The 20,024-nt window shown below is 43.2% G+C and overlaps 1 protein-coding gene across 2 annotated transcripts in view; it reads left to right on the forward strand.

Annotated features, from left to right (window-relative positions):
• The window catches only part of PITX3 (paired like homeodomain 3), a 90,472-nt gene that overhangs the window by 29,459 nt on the left and 40,989 nt on the right, over positions 1-20,024 (forward strand). The window contains exon 1 of one of the 2 annotated variants that reach the window (XM_056529259.1): positions 9,933-10,062. The exons of the other annotated variant lie outside the window; for it this stretch is intronic. The gene's annotated coding sequence lies outside the window, so the exon portion shown is untranslated. Of the gene's footprint in view, positions 1-9,932; positions 10,063-20,024 lie in introns of those variants that run through there. 2 annotated transcript variants of the gene reach the window in all.

Consider the following 20,024-nt stretch of genomic DNA (forward strand, 5'->3'; position numbering starts at 1 on the left):
ATATAGATGATGTTATTATGATATCAAGTTCAGTCTACCATTGTGTTCATTTGTAGGATATATATTCGCATGGGTAGCATATGCCCCTTTGGTGGAGTTTTTTGTAGGATATATATATATATATATATATATATATATATATTAAAATTGATTAAATAGACTTGGTGGGTTATTTATCAATAATGGTCCTGGCTAGATCATTTTTGTTGTTTGTTTCATATCTTCGCAGTGACCATGATAAATTTCACGCAGATCTGCACCCAGATCAGATCATGCCGCTTTCAGATCATGTCTGCCTTGCTTCTGAGGAGCTTGTTTGTCTGTGTATTTGGCTTTATTTGTTTTAGTTTTAATTTTAAGGAAAATTAATGTCTAAATGAAGGCCTGTAAAGAGAGTGTCACATTTGAATAGTGGTTTACCTTGCCGCAGGCCAGGAAAAAAATTATATATTGTTCGAGAGATGAATATATATATATATATATATATACACAGTCATGGCCGTAAATGTTGGCACCCCTGAAATTTTTAAAGAAAATCAAGTATTTCTCGCAGAAAAGGATTGCAGTTACACATGTTTCGCTATACACATGTTTAGTTCCAAAACACACAAAGGGAATGAACCAAAAAAGGAGGAAAAAAAATTAATTGGACATAATGTCACACCAAACTCCAAAAATGGGCTGGACAAAATTATTGGCACCCTTTCATAATTGTGAAACAATAAGATTGTTTCAAGCACCTGAGGCAAGTAACAGGTGTGGCCAATATAAAATCACACCTGAAAGCAGAGAAAAAGGAGAGAAGTTCACTTAGTCTTTGCAGTGTGTGTGTGTGTGTGTGTGTGTGTATGTCACACTAAGCATGGACAACAGAAAGTGGAAAAGAGAACTGTCTGAGGACTTGAGAACCAAAATTGTGGAAAAATATCAACAATCTAAAGGTTACAAGTCCATCTCCAGAGATCTAGATTTGCCTTTGTCCATAGTGCACAACATTATCAAGAAGTTTGCAACCCATGGCACTGTAGCTAATCTCCCTGGGCATGGACGGAAGAGAAAAATTGATGAAAGGTGTCAACACAGGATAGTCTGGATGGTGGATAAGTTTCAAAGATATTCAAGCTGTCCTGCAGGCTCAGGGAGCATCAGTGTCAGCCCGAACTATCTGTCGACATTTAAATAAAATGAAATGCTAGGGCAGGAGACCCAGGAGGACCCCACTGCTGACACAGAGGCATAAAAAAGCAAGACTACATTTTGCCAAAATGAACTTGAGTAAGTCAAAATCCTTCTGGGAAAACGTGTTGTGGACAGAGGAGACCAAGATAGAGCTTTTTGGTAAAGCACATCATTCTACTGTTTACCGAAAACGGAATGAGGCCTACAAAGAAAAGAACACAGTAGCTACAGTGAAATATGGTGGAGGTTCAATGATGTTTTTTGAGTTGTTTTGCTGCCTCTGGCACTGGGTGCCTTGAATGTGTGCAAAGCATCATGAAATCAATGGATTTTGGTTCGCACTGTACAACTCAGTGTCAGAAAGCTGGGTTTGTGTCCGAGATCTTGGGCCTTCCAGCAGGACAATGACCCCAAACATATGTCAAAAAGCACCCAGAAATGAATGACAACAAAGCGCTGGAGAGTTCTGAAGTGGCAGCAATGAGTCCATATCTAAATCCCATTGAACACCTGTGGAGAGATCTTAAAATTGCTGTTGGGAAAAGGCGCCTTCCAATAAGAGAGACCTGGAGCAGTTTGCAAAGGAAGAGTGGTCCAACATTCCGGCTGAGAGGTGTAAGAAGCTTATTGATGGTTACAAAAAGCGACTGATTTCAGTTATTTTTTCCAAAGGGTGTGAAACCAAATATTGAGTTAAGGGTGCCAATAATTTTGCCCAGCCCATTTTTGGAGTTTGGTATGACATTATATCCAATTTGCTTTTTTTCCTCCCTTTTTTTGGTTTAGTTCCAATACACACAAAGGGAATAAACATGTGTATAGCAAAACATGTGTTACTGCAATCCTTTTCTGTGAGAAATACTTCATTTTCTTGAAAAATTTCAATGGGTTGCCAACATTTACGGCCATGACTGTGTGTATGTATATATATATATATATATATATATAAAATGCAAAATCTTCTGTAGACTACAGATAAGGATGAGGGAGGGGGGGGGGGCTGGAAAGCAGAGGTGAGAATGGTGATTATGTTGGACAGACGAGAAAGGACAATTTTGTAGCAAAATTGTCCTTTCTCCTCTGTCCAGCGTAATCACCATTCTCACCTCTGCTTTCCAGCCCCCCCCCTCCCTCATCCTTATCTGTAGTCTATCGTCCTATAGCTATACAATTTATGGCCCAACTTAATGTCCATTCTCCACATATGTTGTTTTAACCCCTGCATATTTTGTGAGATAGTTTTCCCCTTGTGAGCTCAGAAATGCTTATGACTTGATAAAGGGAGGAATCCCGAAAGCTTCTCTCTACAAAATCTTGTTAGTCCAATATAAAAGGTATTACAAGATACTGCAACTACAGATGATTTAGCATTTTGCATCACTGGACTAATACGGCTACTACTCTCTCTCTCTCTCTCTCTCTCTCTCTCTCTCTCTTTTCATATATATGTGTATATATATATATATATATATATATATATATATTTTTTTTTTTTACCTTTAACTTTTTTATTTTGTTATCATCACTTTGTCGGATATTTTAGTAAACTTGGGCACATGAAATTGTTAGATTTTTGCCATTGCTAACAATCTTTTTGTTTCCTACATCTTTACCAGACCCTTATTATACCTTCTGATTGTTTCATTTTGACAACTGCTTTACTTTTCATTTTGCAAGTTTTTTTTTTACTTTTAATTTCTTTAAACGTTCTTGATCTCTACCTTATTCTTTCTCTCTTTTCTTGAAAAAAAAATAAAACCCCCAAAAAACACAATTAGTGTGAAATTAAACAAAATTCCCAGATGTAGAAAAAAAAAAGCTATAGAACACAATGATGAATAACCCCCCTAGTTTTCTTTAATTACTCGTCACTTAACACCAGACGGTTGAAGACAGGCCCCTATTTAACCCCTTAAGGACTCAGGGTTTTTCCGTTTTTGCACTTTCGTTTTTTCCTCCTTACCTTTAAAAAATCATAACCCTTTCAATTTTCCACCTAAAAATCCATATTATGGCTTATTTTTTGCGTCGCCAATTCTACTTTGCAGTGACATTAGTCATTTTACCAGAAAATGCACGGCGAAACTGAAAAAAAAATCATTGTGCGACAAAATCGAAAAAAAAACGCAATTTTGTAACTTTTGGGGGCTTCCGTTTCTACGCAGTGCATATTTCGGTAAAAATTACACCTTATCATTATTCTGTAGGTCCATACGGTTAAAATGATACCCTACTTATATAGGTTTGATTTTGTCGCACTTCTGGAAAAAATCATAACTACATGCAGGAAAATTTATACGTTTAAAAATGTCATCTTCTGACCCCTATAACTTTTTTATTTTTCCACGTACGGGGCAGTATGAGGACTCATTTTTTGCGCCGTGATCTGAAGTTTTTATTGGTATGATTTTTGTTTTGATCTGACTTTTTGATCACTTTTTATTCATTTTTTAATGTTATAAAAAGTTACCAAAATACGCTTTTTTGGACTTTGGAATTTTTTTGCGCATACGCCATTGACCGTATGGCTTAATTAATGATATATTTTTATAGTTCGGACATTTACGCACGCGGCGATACCACATATGTTTATTTTTATTTTTTTTTTACACTGTTTTATTTTTCTTATGGGAAAAGGGGGGTGATTCAAACTTTTATTAGGGAAGGGGTTAAATGACCTTTATTAACACTTTTTTTTAACTTTTTTTTTGCAGTGTTATAGGCCATAGGGACCTATAACACTGCACACACTGATCTTTCATCCTGATCACAGGCGTGTATTAACACGCCTGTGATCAGCATTATCGGCGCTTGACTGCTCCTGCCTGGATCTCAGGCACGGAGCAGTCATTCGTCGATCGGACACCGAGGAGGCAGGTAAGAGCCCTCCCGGTGTCCGATCAGCTGTTCGGGACGCCGCGATTTCACCGCGGCGGTCCCGAACAGCCCGACTGAGCAGCCGGGATACTTTCAGTTTCACTTTAGAAGCGGCGGTCAGCTTTGACCGCCGCTTCTAAAGGGTTAATACCGCACATCGCCGCGATCGGCGATGTGTGGTATTAGCCGCGGGTCCCGGCCGTTGATTAGCGCCGGGACCCACACGATATGATGCGGGATCGCGGCGCGATCCCGCTTCATATCGCGGGAGCCGGCGCAGGACGTAAATATACGTCCTGCGTCGTTAAGGGGTTAAAGAAAACTAACTTCCAGTCGGACCTCTTTCAGGTACACAGTGTTTGTCTGCATGACTACACACTGTTTGGCTGGTAGAGACCCCCCCCCCTCCCCCGGCCTGTTTTTCACCTTTTTTGCCAAAAACAGAAACATGGACTTCCCATATAATACTTAGGCCAGGTTTCCACACAGGTTTTTTTCCTGGCATTTTCTTGGAAAACTGCCACTGCAGTTTTTGAACCAAAGCCAGAAGTGGATTCAGTAGGAAGGAGAAGTATAACTGCTTCCTTTATATATTCCATTCCTTTAGAATATACTTCTGGCTTTGGCTCAAAAATTGCAGTGGCGGTTTTCCGAAAAAAAAAAAAATAAAAAAAAAAATAACCTGCTTGGAAACCTAGCTTTACACAGTTGCATGGTACCATATGTTGTTCACTTTATTTAGCAGCTGATACTAGACAGGTGCATTTTTGTAGTACGGTATAATTCTAATGCTGGTCACCCTCTTAGAAGTAGAATGTGTGTTCCATAAACGAATCAGTGATGGCGTGATGTGATGAATGCTGATTATCGAACTCTATGCTCCACACTGTTTTTTGAGCCGCAAAAAAAAACCTGCAATTTACAGGGAAAAAAAAGTTCTGAAACTTTCAGATGTTTTTCAGCATTCTTTTTTTATTTGGGGCATTTTTGTACCCCTGTTTTACAAACAGTTTTTGCCATATTTTCCAACTTTTATTTTTCAAAAGCTACAGCCCAAAAGACAGCTGTTTGCAGAGTATACTTTTTTGGGACACTTATGTCCCGAAATTCTTTCCAAATTACAAAATAATGTTGCAAAATAAATAACCATTAAGGGCATAACATTAAATTGTGTGGGAACAAAGAGCTGCTTTTTTATTGAATGAAGTGAGAAAAAAATTTCTTTTTGGGGATGTTTCTTCGAATTGTTTTATGTCCCAAAAATTTACCAAAAATTATGTAGGAGGTTATTGATTTTCTATGGGTAGATTTAGCACTTTCTGTTTACATTTTTTTTTAATGGTATATAGCATCATTTTTACCCATGACACAGCCTTGTTTTTGCTAATTTTGTTGCTAAATATAATTTTCTTTATTTTTATTAAATATTAAGTTTTCTTTGGCCTTACAGTGTAGTCCACGGACAGATTGAGATTTTGATCAGATGAGTTACTTTCAGGATACGGATAGGAATGCAGTGAGGATACTGGTGGTGGATCCTCTGTGTCAGTGGGGTGATGACGTGGGCCGTACCAGGGGAACGGAGTCTAAGGGGTTACTGGTTTTCACCAGAGCCCGCCGCAAAGCGGGATGGACTTGCAGCAGCAGGTAACCCCCAGGTCGTTCCACCCGATAGCGACTCAACCCCAGCTGATGGCTGAGACAGGCGCGGTACACAGGGACAAGGCAAGAGCAAGGTCGGACGTAGCAGAAGGTCAGGGCAGGCAGCAAGGATCGTAGTCAGGGGCAACAGCAGAAGGTCTGGAACACTGGAACTGAGGCAACAAGATCCGGCGATACCATGAAGGGGAAGTGGCTTTTTATAAGGAGGACACAGGTGTAAGTGCTGATTGGGCCAGGCGCCAATCAATGGCGCACTGGCCCTTTAAATCTCAGAGAGCCGGCGCGCGCGCCCTAGGGAGCGGGGCCACGAGCGCCGGGACTGAGCAGACGGAGGACGGGACAGGTGAGGGCATTGGGATGTGAGCCGTGGGCGGGCGCGTCCCGCTACGTGGGTCGCATCCCCCCCGGTGACACTAATGCAGCACTCCCGGTCAGTGGGTCTGACCGGGGCGCTGCATGGAGGTGAACGCCGCGAGTGCTCCGGGGAGGAGCAGGGACCCGGAGCGCTCGGCGTAACAGTTACCAGTGAAGTTTTAGCAGTAAATGTTTCTCTCCGGCTGTGTAATAAATTATTTCATGTATTGTTTCCTTTGACTAATATATGACCTTTTGCCCTTACTTTGGTTTCTACTTTAAACAACCTGCATTGGAAATACAGTGCTTTGTCCTACACAATGCTAGGTTACTGCTAAAGATTTGCTGTGACACGGGAGTCGAGAGAATGCTGCTTCATCTCCCTCCCCTCCTCTTTCTGAATATTAATGTCACTTGGCAGATTGGATAATTATGTGACTGGGAATTGAATGAAGCTGGTTATTAGATGCCGCATTTCCAGCCTGTCTAAGATGTTAAAGTAGAAGAGGTTCAGGACCTGAGATTTGCTGGAGTTTCTCTATTGGAATGGTCTCTCATCTCATATGTTACAAAATTAAAGAAAAAAAAAAAGAAATGTTTGATGAACGATGGAGAAAGAAATGATGTGCTAAAATTATGTTTGAATAATACCAGCATTAAAAATTATAATGAAAATAGATTTTTGTGATCTACTTGCATGTTAATTTGTCCCAATAAATGAAGAGGTGAACAGCTTTGCACGTGTTTGATCATCTATTGAAAGTGTATGGTCTTGGTGACATAGACACAATAGTTATTGTCATGATTGCTGCTCATTATTAGCCAAATTGGAAACTACCCGTCCACCATACGTTATGCATAGTGGCCATTTTCTGGGAGAAGACCACCCCCAAAGAGGTTTCAATATATATATTTCCCTATGGTTTCTCTTCACATAATCACAATTTTTAATGTATAGTTCCATGTGGAAATAATATTAAGTTAATTAAACATATTTAATTTCATTTACACAATTTCCCAAGGCTAGATTGTATCCTTCACATGTGCAAACACAATGATGGATCATGGGGACATGTAGATACAGTAGACGATGGCTGCAATTATACATTATTATTCAATTACCCCCAATTAAGTAGGTGTGAGGTCCCTGTCATAAAGAGCTTACCATATAAATCAATTGTTGTGAACATACAGAGACATTTGGGAGTAAGCAAATTGTGTTGTCATCACTGTTGACAGAGATATGACATAGATTTAGTGGAATGGAGCATAATCCGCTCAGCAAACAGGGAATTTAAGTATGATTTGTGGAATATGAATGATAGAAAGGCTGAGTGAATTCCTTAGGTAGTTTGTAAGAGAAAGGATTGTAAACATGCAGGGAAAGAGTAAGGTTTGGTTCACATCATGTTTTATACCCAGTTGCATCATCCTGCTGTATTCATCTTTAGAAAAAAACAAAAAAAAACAAAGAAAACTTTTTAAAGAAAGCAAGAGAAAGCTCTTTAATAATCAGAAAAGACGGGAGCAACTCACCCGAGACCCAAGAGGTTAACAAGGTAAATTCTTTATTCCATAAAGGGCCAGTGCAAATGTAGACCACGGGAGGCAGGTGTTACAGTGGGGGAGCAGCTCGCTGCTCCCCCACTGTAACACCTGCCTCCCGAGGTCTACATTTGCACTGGCACTTTATGGAATAAAGAATTTACCTTGTTAACCTCTTGGATCTCGGGTGAGTTGCTCCCATCTTTTCCTTCTTCTTATTGCACTTTATGGACTGTACCGCATTGTGTGAGCACCACCCACAGCAGGCACATTACCTCCTAGCGCAGTCTTAATATATGACGCTGTGACATCTACCTACTAGTTTATACTAGTGCCAGGCTCTACTCTTCTTGTTGAATGGCTCTTTAATAATCAGCTACTCAGTTTAATGGATCTGTTTTATAGGTTTGTATGTATTTTTATGTATTTTTTTATGTTATTGCTTTTTTAAGTTAAAGTCAATTGCAGGTTTCACGAATAGATGCTAAACAGGATTGGCCAACGGATGCAACGGGATGCCTACCCTGCAGCATCCTGTTACCATAGATTCACATTGAAAAGAAAATGGATCTGTCAAGTTCCTGTTTTTTTGACAGGACAGAAAAAATCTGACTAACTGTTTATATATCTTATTTAAAAAAATCCTGGCAGAGAATGGTAATATGGACGCAACGGTCACTTTTAACCTTGAGGACACCTGTTGAAAATCAGTGGATTCAGCAACTGAACTGCTTGTAAAAAAAAAACTCAAGCTAACGTTCAACAGGATAGTCAATCGGGATATGAAGAGGCATTATGAGGCTATATTTGCATGACGGAATTTCCGATGGGAATTCTGCTGCATTGTTCACATGGCAGAGTTTCTGCGGCAAATGTTTCTACTGTGGATATCCCAAGACCAGCGGAAAATTCAGTCCCCGGCTGGAACATTCAAATGTGCAGAATGTCCATCCGTGTTTTCTGGGGACATTCTGAATATGGCCTTATACCATTGAGAGAAGGATTATAACATAAAGGAATTTTTTTTTAATGGATCCCATTTATTTCTATAGCATATGATATAAAACCAATGTCAAAAAATCTACCACTTTATAAGTTTAGCAAGGAACAATTTTTTGACGATTAAAAAGAAATGCTACGTTGTTTTGTGCTGAAAACAGAAGATATCTTGGTATACACTGTTATGAATGCAACCTTATAATAAATCCAGCATATATTCATGTGATAGGACATGCATAATATCAAAGAGTCGTAAGATGAGGTTATGAGGATGAAAATCAGGCACAAAAAAAAGCTGAACAAATAGCATATCGGTTCATTTTGTAAACATTTTATTTGAAAGGACACAGATCTAGCTAAACTTTTTCCTATAATTTTTTTTTTATGGATAAAAATATTCACAGGCAAAGAAAAAAAGGAAACCTAAAATGCTTTACAAACCAGACTATTAAAGGGGATAATATGCCTGATCGCTGGGGTCCCGCCGCTGGGGACCCCCCGGATCTTGCACGCAGCACCCCGTTGGAATCAGTCCCCGGAGCGGATTACTGTCGATCACGAGGACGGAGCATTGTGACATCACAGCTCCGCCCCTGTGTGACATGACGCTCTGCCCCCTCAATGTAAGCCTATGGGAGGGGGCATGACAGTGCTCTATCCCCGTGATCACCAGTAATCAGACCCGGAGTGAACACGCTTCAGGGACTGATTCTAACGGGGTGCTGTGTGCAAGATCATGGGAGTCCCCAGCGGCGGGACCCCCGGGATCAGGCATCTTATCCCCTTTACTTTGGATAGGGGATAAGATGTCTTATCGCCGGAGTACTCCTTTAATGCAGGGGACAAAACTTCACCAAAATTTTTTTTTCATCAGAATGGTGGCCATGCTAGATAAAGTGCCTCTAATTTTCTAGACTATGCAAGAATCCCTGAGGTAAAAAAAAAAAAAAAAGTTGCATTCTTAATTGCATTCTGCATTTTGGTAGTATGCCCTCCTATGATTTCATGAAGTTACCACACGACACATACTAAGTACATAGTGGTGTGCACAGTGCCCAATAGTAAATATTGAAATGAGCCTCCTATTATAGTGTCTGCCTTTGCCCCCAAGGGCAGAAGGTATTGGTGTTAATTTCCACTTGCTTTCCATGACCCATTGGCCAATACTTCCCCACCTTTCTTAGGCCTCGTTCTCATTGGATACCACTATTCAGAGTTTCATCGACAATTCCATCAGAACGGCGGGCGTTTACCAGAGAAAAAAATAGTGCATGCTCTATTTTTAAACTTTACTAGACTACCGGATCCCCAACAGACCTCATTCAAGTGAATGTGGCCGTCCGGACCTGGCAGCATCCGTTGTGTTCTGACCAGTTTGAGACCAACCCCTCCCCTCTAAGGGCCCATGGCAGCTGCATGGTCTGCCACTATGATATGTATGCACTTGTGAGTACCTATAATTTTATAATGTAGACCTGTAAAGAATTCCTTATAAACCTCAGGCGTTAAAACTACCCATCATTATATAGCCATATATTGTGATATTATTTATGATTTTCTATTCAGTGTTATGGGGCAGGTACATAGCAATAAATATTCTTTGGATACTGAGTTAGTAGGATCTTACCAGGTGGTATGTAGGCTGTATATGGGAGTATTATCTTGGCACACCATGTCTTGGTTTAATGTAGACTGAAATTGTTCGAAAAATCTGAGGTTATGTTTACATATAATTTTTTTCCTGTCCTTTGCAGCATTATTCCTTCCCGTAATTTTTTACCATTACATGGACATTTTATGATACAAAATATGTTCAAACTATGGCTTTCTTTTTCCAGTTCTTGACTTAAATGGAACGTTATGGAAAAAATGGCTGCTGAAACACACATTGGCCCAACTATATCAATCTTGACAAGCTGTGGTAAAATGAAAGCTGAACTGTGATTGGTTGCCATGGGCAAAACCAGACAGTTTTGGTTTGAGACAGATTGATAAATCTGGGCCAGTGTATTATTTCATGTCTGTTATAGAAAAACTATTAAAATTAGCAAAATAATGGGGAAAAAGGCTAGTCCAAAACATTTGTATGTGAACATGACCTCAGGCTGGAAATTACATACATTTTTGTGACAGTATTTGATGCTACCCCAGCCCCTATCATACCCTAGAGCAGTTGGTCTCAACCCACGGACCTCCAGATGTTGCAAAACTACAACTCCCAGCATGCCTGGACAGCCAACGGCTGTCCGGGCATGCTGGGAGTTGCAGTTTTGCAACATCTGAAGGTCCACAGGTTGAAGACCACTGCCCTAGAGGATACCCACTTTCTCTAATACAATACTCCTTCCCAATATGTTGCAACTAAAATGAGTTATATAATTCAAGAAGCCTAAAATTCTGCATCTGTTTAGCTAAATTTCTAGTGTAGCTTTATATGTAACTGGGGTATGAAATAATGGAACCGTGCAAAAAAAAATAATAATAATAATTTAATAAATAACTGCCAATACATGGGTGAAATGTATAGAGCAGAGATCCCCAGCATCTTGCAGTCAACAAAGGGGCCCAAGATTTCCACTGACGCTATAATAGTTTACAGTTTTTCCCTATAGTTTCTATAGGGTACAGCGTCCCTATCCTTACAATAGGTTACAGCTTCCCTCACGCACTTATTATAGCTTATAGCCATTGCTGTATTTCACTCTAGGCATCAGAGGTGTATTATCCTATTACATAGGGCACTATTTGGGACATCATTTTATATAGGGCAATTTGAGGGTACTATGTTATTTGGGGCATGGTTATTTCTTATGTACAGTATTTGGCTTTAGGAGGCTAAGTAGACACATGATTGATGGCATGCACAGTATTGGATATATAAGGAAGGTGACTTTAAAAGGGCAGCAGGGGTTGTTGCTACAGAGAATGGAGATTTGCATTAAATTTGAGGAGTGTAAAGTACCTGTGCAGCAAAATCAGCAGAGGTGACGCATAGCTAGAAGAAATGTTCATGGTGGTCTTTGCTGCATAGAGAAGACTGGGAAAGTGAATAACTAATATCAGATAAGACATTTATCAGTCATTGGATTTCACTTGATTTCATCAGTGTTAATTCTACCTGTGACTGCATCTGATTTGTAGTTTTTGTAACTTAACCCCTTAAGGACTCAGGGTTTTTCCGTTTTTGCACTTTCGTTTTTTCCTCCTTACCTTTTAAAAATCATAACCCTTTCAATTTTCCACCTAAAAATCCATTTTATGGCTTATTTTTTGCGTCGCCAATTCTACTTTGCAGTGACATTAGTCATTTTACCCAAAAATGCACGGCGAAACGGAAAAAAAAATCATTGTGCGACAAAATCGAAAAAAAAACGCCATTTTGTAACTTTTGGGGGCTTTTGTTTCTACGCAGTGCATATTTCGGTAAAAATTACACCTTATCATTATTCTGTAGGTCCATACGGTTAAAATGATACCCTACTTATATAGGTTTGATTTTGTCGCACTTCTGGAAAAAATCATAACTACATGCAGGAAAATTTATACGTTTAAAATTGTCATCTTCTGACCCCTATAACTTTTTTATTTTTCCACGTACGGGGCGGTATGAGGACTCATTTTTTGCGCCGTGATCTGAAGTTTTTATCGGTATGATTTTTGTTTTGATCGGACTTTTTGATCACTTTTTATTCATTTTTTAATGATATAAAAAGTGACCAAAATACGCTTTTTTGGACTTTGGAATTTTTTTGCGCGTACGCCATTGACCGTACGGCTTAATTAATGATATATTTTTATAGTTCGGACATTTATGCACGCGGCGATACCACATATGTTTACTTTTTATTTTTTTTACACTGTTTTATTTTTTTTATGGGAAAAGGGGGGTGATTCAAACTTTTATTAGGGAAGGGGTTAAATGACCTTTATTAACATTTTTTTTTTACATTTTTTTTTGCAGTGTTATAGGTCCCATAGGGACCTATAACACTGCACACACTGATCTCCTATGCTGATCACTGGCGTGCATTAACACGCCTGTGATCAGCATTATCGGCGCTTGACTGCTCCTGCCTGGATCTCAGGCACGGAGCAGTCATTCGTCGATCGGACACCGGGGAGGCAGGTAAGAGCCCTCCCGGTGTCCGATCAGCTGTTCGGGACGCCGCGATTTCACCGCGGCGGTCCCGAACAGCCCGACTGAGCAGCCGGGTCACTTTCACTTTCACTTTAGAAGCGGCGGTCAGCTTTGACCGCCGCTTCTAAAGGGTTAATACCGCACATCGCCACGATCGGCGATGTGTGGTATTAGCCGCGGGTCCCGGCCGTTGATTAGCGCCGGGACCGACGCGATATGGTGCGGGATCGCGGCGCGATCCCGCTTCATATCGCGGGAGCCGGCGCAGGACGTAAATATACGTCCTGCGTCGTTAAGGGGTTAAAGAGTACCTGTCAGCAAACTAAACGTTCAATATATTGTTCCTAATTATAAGACATTTTGCTATTTACTGCCTGTTAAAGGGGTTATCCAGAAATAGAAAAACACAGCTACTTTCTTTCAAAAACTGCTCCCTGTCTGTCTCCAGGTGGGGTGTGGTTCTGCATCTCATTGAAGTGAATGAAGCAAAGTTTTAAAACCATATCCAACCTGGAGACAGACGTGGAGCTGTTTTTGAAAGAAAGTAGCTGTGTTTTTCTATTCCTGGATAACCTTTTTTTAAATTGTCAACCTTTATAATGTGATTGAAAAAACAGCGACTAGGTGGCTCAGTTCTGTTCCCTGCGCAAGTTGAACAGTTAGTTTGGTCTCCTCACGGCCTGACAGGAGACCAAACTCAGGAAGTGCATGCTGGACATGGTGAGGCACAGCTCTCGCAGGCTTCACTGATGTTGCACCTGCTGGGGAACGCCCTTCCTCCTGCAAGGAACTCACACAATGTGAGCAAGAGGAAAGGTATGATACAGAGCTTTTTTAAAGTGTGGAATTTTTTTTAAGGGCAAGAGGGGTGTTAGAAGTAGTTAGGGAATATAATCTGAGCTAGTTTAGAAAATATGGTTTCATGACATGTACTCTTTAAAGGGGTACTCCGCCCCTAGACATCTTATCCCCTATCCAAAGGATAGGGGATAAGATGTCAGATCACCGCGGTCCCGCTGCAGGATCGCCGCTGCGGCACCGCACTATCATTACTGCACAGAGCGAGTTCGCTCTGCACGTAATGACTGGCAATACAGGGGCCGGAGCATCGTTACATCACAGCTCCGCCCCTCGTGATGTCACGACCCGCCCCCTCAACACAAGTCTATGGGAGGGGGCGTGGTGGTCATCACGCCCCTGCCATAGATTTGCATTAAGGGGACGGGCCGCGATGTCACGAGGGGCGGAGCCATGACGTCACGCTGCTCCGTCCCCTGTATCGCCCGCCATTACGCACAGAGTGAACCCGCTCTGTGCAGCAATGATAGCACAGTGCTGCAGCGGCGATCCCGGGGCTCCCCAGCAGCGGGACCGTGGCGATCTAACATCTTATCCCCTATCCTTTGGATAGGGGATAGGATGTCTAGGGGCGGAGTACCCCTTTAATGTTGGAGATTTATTATGTTTGTAGGGGGTTTGTCGTAAACTGTGGACAAACTTTATTGCATGCTTATTTCTGCAGATCTACTACCTCCATGTCATGGAAATAATCCTTTTTTTTTTTTTTTTACATTCTTTAAATGGGCACTGTCAGATTCCAAAAACTCTCCATACCTACTTGGAATCTAACCAGTCCTTCAGCAGCATCAGCTTGTCCATGAGTTATGGACAGGACATGACTCTTGGACATGGCTGCATGAGCAGACACACCAATCACCTCCCACCACCACAAGGGAGGTACACGCCCCCTTTCCCTGAGAGGATTTCTAACACTGTGAGCTAAAGAAAAGAGGTCTTTTTATAATGAATATAGGTGATAGATGCATAAAAAAATAGAGGTACATGGTCAGAATTAGGTACTGAGTAACATATAAAGTTTTTTTTAATTTTTTTATGGGATCTGACAGGTATGCTTTAAGAGGCTTTTTTGGCTAATAGGAGGAAGTGTTCTTTGTCAAGTCCAGCTTCCCATCATGTTAATTATGTGGGAAAAGTGTTACTTTGCGTCAAATAGAAAAAGGGTGAAATCACATGATCTGGTGGCTGCATTTGGCAAAAATGCTGCAGTCAATTACTGCACAAGTTTGACGACCAACAGACAACAGTAATTGGCTAATACCTTTTATCCGCATGTGCACCTGATTGTTTGTTTTCACCCCAAATGATATCCAAGCATTGTCTTCACTGTGGTAAGTGTAAATTTTAATAGAGAACACCAAAATAGTAAACCATTAAACACAGTACAGCCCAAACTTTAAAAAGAATGTATCACTTTTTTTTAACTGATTACAGCCAGAAACTAAAACTTATTCTTTAAAAATGAAAACAAATATTTCTATTTTCTGATGGTATTTTTATTCCATTTAATTTTTTTCTGGCCAAAATGGAAACTGCAAGATTTCAGCATTATTTTAAAATATAGGTAAAAAATTAATAATATCAGTTGTTAATTATTTGTTAATTATTTATTAAGGCCCCCCATGTGCCGCAGTTCATTCAGGCCCCCCACATTAGGTAGCATAGTTTCCCCACATTAGGTAGCATAGTTTCCCCACTTAATGGTAGCATAGTTTCCCCACATTAGGTAGCATAGATTCCCCACATTAGGTAGCATAGTTTCCCCACATTAGGTAGCATGGTTTCTCGATTGGCTCCATTGGGGGGACACAGAGACTGCTGGTATATCTGCTGCCACTAAGAGGCTGACACTAGGCATACAAAAGAAAATCGGCCCCTCATGTCAGGGTATACTCCGCCTCCTGACCATGAGCTAATCAGCTTTAGCTTAGTGTCAGTAGGAGGCAGACACAGGTCTGGAGTTCTTCAGACCTGGCCTTCTTTTTTGTTTTATAGCTAGGGCCTGTTTTAGGTTATATTTCTCCTTTTTATTTTCTTGTTTTTAGGTGGGGGTTCAGGAGCATGGTGCTACCTGTTCCCCCATATGCGGCTAAGGGGCATGGGGCATAAAGTTTGCACCGTTAACCCCTTCCTGCCAACAACCAGTGCCTGGGGTTACACCTCGGGTCCAGGTCCCCCTATCTCCCCTGCTTGTCCCGCTGTCTCAGCCTGATGTGATGCAGGTGACCTTAGCTAGTTGAAGACACCTTAGGTGAGTATGGGTGTATCGAGGTGAGTATATCCAACTCCTCCCCCCTCCTCCACCACTGACTTTTGACTGTTCTATCTGGGTCTTTTGCTGGGGAGCCCCTTATTCTTGGTGTGAACATGTGTTTCAGTGGGAACTGTTCTTGTGCAGTGCCAGGGCTCCGGGCATTGCGGGGCAGTTTCCCTCCCTCTCCCCTTCTCCCTCCCTGACACTGCTTACTTGGCTAGCATCAGCAGCTCTTTCTTCTCTCCAGCCGCAGCTCCTGTCAGCTTGGCTGCAGTCGCGTGCCCGCATTCTTTTTACTTTCATTTTCGCTGTGCTCAGGCAGGTGCACAAGGAGTATTCGTTAACTGAGGCCACGGCTGCGGCTGGGTCCAGGACATAACTCCGCCCTGCATATGGTCATGCTGACTGAGCTCCCGCCCTCTTTCAGCTTCTGGCCAATACTTTGGGGCTCATTTTTCTACTTCTCCTTCTCCCCGTCCAATGTGGCTTGTTCTGTGGTGGAGGCATTTTTTATGGGAAGCGCTGCTGCTCCTCCTCTTTCTTCTCTCCTGCTCTGCAGACCGTATTACTTCAGCTACTCCTTGCTTCTTCTGCTGGATCTGGACACCTACAGCCTACTACTCAGCTCCAGCTGCGGGACACAGAACCTGGGTGAGATTGCTCCATTTTATTTTGCTGACTACTTCTACTAGCACCTATGTCCGACCCCAGACCCGAACCCCCCCAGACAAGCGACCGCGGCCCTAGTTACCTACTATACTTATGTGGGCTGCAAGACCAAAATACTCGGTGGTTCCACTGAATCCACCTGTTCCGCCTGCTCCACCAAGCGCGCCATTCCTTCTGTTTTTGTATCTCAGGATGTCCCTCTGGAATGTGTGGTGTCCGCTCCTCCCCCAGGGTGGGTTTATTCCCTTTCCCAGTCGATTTCTGAACTGGCTAGGGTCTCCAGATCAGTGGCCTCTGCCTTGGAGCGGTCTTCTCTGCGCACTTCCCCCAGGGAGTCTCGTTCAGTCTCTCCTGCCCCTTATTCCAGCACGCACTAAGGTGATTTTGTCTGGCTCTTCTCCAGACTCACGTCCTCGGGTTAGACATTCTTCCCGTAGGTCTCGCTCTTCTTCACCAGCTCACCGGCTGCGTCCCCTCTCCGGGGGCCATTCCCCAGGTGATCATCCCAGGTCGCCAACTCCTTGCTCCAGGTCTTACACACCTCAGTCTAAGGCTACCACCGCACGTTCCCATTCTCCGGGGGAAGTAGAGGATCATGGGTCAGAATCCACCTCGGATCATGAGGACCACTCTGCATTGTCAGATATGGTGGACGGATTGGTGTCAGCCATCAGGGACACTTTTCATCTGGAGGACCCAAGAACTTCGGACCCTGATTCGGAAGTATCTTTACGCCGCTCTCGGCGTTCTCCCAAGGCTTTCAGTTCTCACGCCGAATTTGACACCTTGTTGGATGCGGTTTGGAAGCATCCGGACAAACGATTCCAGGGAACCAAGAAGATTCAAGCTCAGTTTCCCTTTCCTCCAGATCTGGTTTCCAAGTGGACAGCACCACCTACAGTTGATCCTCCAGTCTCTCGCCTGGCCAAATCTACTACTCTGCCTATAGCGGATGCAGCATCACTTAAGTATCCTGCGGACAAAAAAAAATCGAGAACTTGTCAAAATTCGCCTTTGAAGCGGCAGGTTTGTCCCTGCTACCCACCTTTGCATCCACTTGGGTGGCCAAGGCTGTTTCAGTTTGGGCTTCTCATCTAAGTCAGGAGCGCTCCGAGAGGACTTGGCGGATATCGCTTGCCAACTCTCTCAGGCAGGAGACTTTCTCTGCTCAGCAGCCTTGGAGACTGCTCGATGCACGGCTTTTGCTTCGTGTAATTTCGTTGCCATTCGTCGTTCCATGTGGATGAAGGTGTGGGATGCAGCTGCTCCTTCGAAGAAATCTCTCACGGAGTTACCTTTCTCCGGTTCCCAGCTCTTTTGGAAAAGATTAGATTAAATTATTTCCAAAGCTACTGGGGGTAAAAGTTCTCTGCTACTGCAGAACAAACCTTGCCGCTCCGATCCTTGTCGGAAGGCAGCTTCCTTTTGGCCCTTTCGTTCCTTTGCATCGGGTTGCCCTCCCAAGCAGGCGCACTCCCAATCTCGGAAAGCTCCTTTGTTCAAGACACGTCCTTCCTGGAAGTCAGACAACCGTTCTGGTGGTTTTGCAGCCAAGTCTGGTACCCGTAAGCCTTCCTCCAGCTGAAGGGGCGCCCCCACCCATGTCTACTTTTCGGGTGGGAGGCCTCTCTTTTCCTGGATGTTTGGTTTGCCCAGGTTCAGGACTCTTGGTTACGGGATGTTATATCAGATGTTTATCGGATAGAGTTTGCTTCTCTCCCCAGGGATCGTTTCTTCCGATCCCGTCCTCCTCAATCCCCTTCTTTGGCGGTGGCCTTTCAGGTCGCTTTAAGTACAATCCTCGCTCAGGGTGTGATTGTGCCAGTTCCGCCAGGGGAGCATTTTTTGGGGTTCTACTCAAATATCTTCATCTGTCCTATTCTGGACCTCCAGTTACTCTACAGCCATTTGCGGCTCCGTCATTTTTGCATGGAGTCCCTCTGCTCTGTGGTGCCTTCCATGGACCAGGGGGAGTTTCTTTCGTCTGTGGACATCCAGGAAGCCTATCTACACATCCCTTTTTTCCCTGCCCATCAGCGTTTCCTCCGCTTCGCTGTCCCTGCAGGTCACTTTGAATTCGTACAGACTCTGTCCGCCTTTGGTGATCAACCGTGAAAAGTCTAACCTGTCTCCCTCCCAGGGTCATTGGTCTCCTCTGGAGACTCACCTTCCCATCAATCTATCAATCTTCTGGACCTCCGGGCCATCTTTCTTTGCCTCCTCCACTGGGAGATCCTCCTACAGGGTTGGCTGGTCCATGTCCAGTCGGCAGTATGCCGGCGTAATTCGGCTGGTCGCCAACGTACCGCTGCATCCTCCAATTCGCCCCGATATGCTCTTCCAGGGTCCTCTCTGCAACCCCAGTTTACTGTCGCTGCATTTGACGGCGTGGTGGTCGAAACCGCGGTTTTAAGAGCTCGGGGGTTTTCTTTTGGGGTGATTCGCACCATGCTTCGGTCTAGGAAGCCTTTCTCCGCTAGGATTTACCGCCGCACTTGACGGGCTTATTTCCAGTGGTGCAAGGCTCATTCCGTTTCACCGGTCGTGTTTTCCTTTCCGCGCCTTCTAGCCTTTTTGCAATCCGGTCTAGATCAATGCTTGACACTCAGCTCTCTTAAAGGTCAAGTGTCAGTTCTTTCTATTCTGTTTCAGTGGCAGTTGGTTTTCAATTCTCATGTCCGCACCTTTTGTCTTTTTGCTTTTGTCTAAGGGGCGGTTTTCGGTTTCTGTTTTTGTCTGGTTCCCTTGGACACCTGCTGGTTTCTTTCTCTGTCTGTCGACTCCTACTGTTTTGGGACTAAACTGATTAGCTCATGGTCAGGAGTCGGGGTATTTCCTGCCAGGAGGGGCCGACTTTCTTTTGTATGCCTAGTGTCAGCCTCCTAGTGGCAGCAAGATATACCCACGGTCTCTGTCTCCCCCAATGGATCCTCCGAGAAAGAGATTTTACGGTAAGCTTAAAAAAATTTACTTTTCCCCACATTACGTAGCAGTTTTCCCACATTAGGTAAGATAGATTCCCCACATTAGGTAGCAGTTTTCCCACATTAGGTAGTCTAGCCCCCCAACACACAGACACACACAGACACACACAGAGACACACACATAGACACACTTACCTGGAATGTGCAATTCTCCTCCTCTGCCTGACGAGTGACGTCACTGACGTCCTCCTGCACGGGTCTGCGGAGGTACGTCACTTGTGCGACATCCCTCATCAGACCCAGGCTGTCCGGCTGCAGACAGTGAGTGCCACAGTGAGCATCGGTGCTAACAGTGAGCAGTGGTGGTGCAGCGGGCGTCTGGCCCCCTCACACGATGGGGCCCTGTGCAGCTGAGTACACAGGCGATATGTCCACCCCTGGTTAAAGGTTTGACTACTGGAGACAACTTTTTTTTTTTAAACAAAAAGCTAGATGATCTCTGCAGGTCCACTTCTTTCACTCCTGACAATGAATTGTTACCATTAGGGTAAGCTATAGGCAGGTA

The sequence above is a fragment of the Hyla sarda genome, chromosome 7, assembly GCF_029499605.1.
Source record: "Hyla sarda isolate aHylSar1 chromosome 7, aHylSar1.hap1, whole genome shotgun sequence".
Taxonomy (NCBI): Eukaryota; Metazoa; Chordata; class Amphibia; order Anura; family Hylidae; genus Hyla; species Hyla sarda.